The 1508-nt window shown below is 38.0% G+C and overlaps 1 pseudogene; it reads left to right on the plus strand.

Annotated features, from left to right (window-relative positions):
- The first annotated feature begins 560 nt into the window (after positions 1 to 560).
- LOC143583232 (ABC transporter C family member 3 pseudogene) lies at positions 561 to 1500 on the plus strand (annotated as a pseudogene).
- Positions 1501 to 1508: the final 8 nt, after the last annotated feature.

The raw sequence follows: 1508 nt of genomic DNA on the forward strand, positions 1-1508 counted from the left end.
AGATTCAAGGTTGATCGAACTTTGGTTCTGAAACAGAGTTGTGGGTGTTTGCTTCATAGACAAACTCTGTTTTGTTCTCTTATTCTTTCTCTCTTTAATCTTGTTTTGTGTTTCTTGAACAATTTTTATTGGTATAGAAATGGCTGGACTGATGAAAAGATTGTAACCCTTTTGCATGTTGTTCTTGGAACACCTGCTTGGTTATTTATTTCCGTTTATTTGCATAGACTTGTTTCAAATTCGTCTACAGAATCTAGAAAATACCCCTTTGTTTTAAGGGTTTGGTTGGCATTTTTCTTTTTAGTTTCTTGTTATCCCCTTGTGGTAGACTATGTTTACTACAAAAGAACCCATGTTTCGATCTCTATGTTCGTTGTCTCTGATTCTGTGTCTAGTATCATTAGTTTGTTTCTGTGTTTTGTGTGGTTGTCCCATAAAACCGAGGACGAATCCTAAACTAATAATCTTGAAGAACCCCTTTGAATTCTGGTGCATCTAGAGGTCAAATTGCATCAACTTATGAAAATGCTAGTTTCTTTAGCTTGCTGACATTTTCTTGGATGAGTTCTGTGATTGCAAAAGGCAATAAAAAAACATTAGACCTTGAGGACCTCCCCCAACTCGCGAGTACTGATAGTGCAAGACACGTGTATCCTGTTTTGTTAAAGAAAGTAGAGTCTTTAAGCAATGGGATTGATGAAATCACTTCATTCCGTCTCACCAAAGCCTTATTGTACGTAGTTTGGAAAGAAGTGGTTATCACAGGATTACTTGCTTTAACATCTTCATTGTCTACTTTTGTCGGTCCTTACCTCATTGAGGCATTTGTTGAATACTTAAACGGACACCGAGATAACAAGAGCCAAGGTTTTGTTTTGGTGGCCGCATTCCTTGTTTCCAAGATTATAGGGTGTTTCACACAAAGACATTGGTACTTCAAGCTCCAACAAGCTGGAATTAGAGTGCGGTCCGCCATTGTTGCCATGATTTACTAAAAGGGTCTAGCCATCTCCGCCCAGTCAAAGCAAGGGAACTCAAGTGGTGAAATCATCAACTTCATGGCAATTGATGCAGAAAGAATAGGTGATTACGCTTGGTACATGCATAATTTTTGGCTACTTTTTGTGCAAGTTGGGGCTGCGTTATGGCTTTTGTATAAAAACTTAGGACTAGCCTCCATTGCTTCATTAATCACTACAGTTCTTGTGTTGCTGGCCAATATTCCACTCGGAAATATCCAAGAAAACCTTCAAGACGACTTGATGAAATCTAAAGATAAACGGATGAAATCAACATCTGATATCTTGAGAAACATGAGAATTCTCAAACTTCAAGGTTGGGAAATGTTGTTTTTGTCAAAAAATCATCGAACATAGAGATGAAGAGGAAGGTGCATTGAAAAAGTACATGTATACGCTATTGATGACTTCTTTTATTTTCTGGGTTGCTCCAATTGTTGTTGCTGTGGTCACTTTTGCAACATGTTTATTTGCTGGCATCCCTCTTGA

The sequence above is a fragment of the Bidens hawaiensis genome, unplaced genomic scaffold, assembly GCF_021521415.1.
Source record: "Bidens hawaiensis isolate Kalapana, Puna unplaced genomic scaffold, B.hawaiensis_p1.1 tig00032179_1, whole genome shotgun sequence".
NCBI classification, from domain to species: Eukaryota; Viridiplantae; Streptophyta; class Magnoliopsida; order Asterales; family Asteraceae; genus Bidens; species Bidens hawaiensis.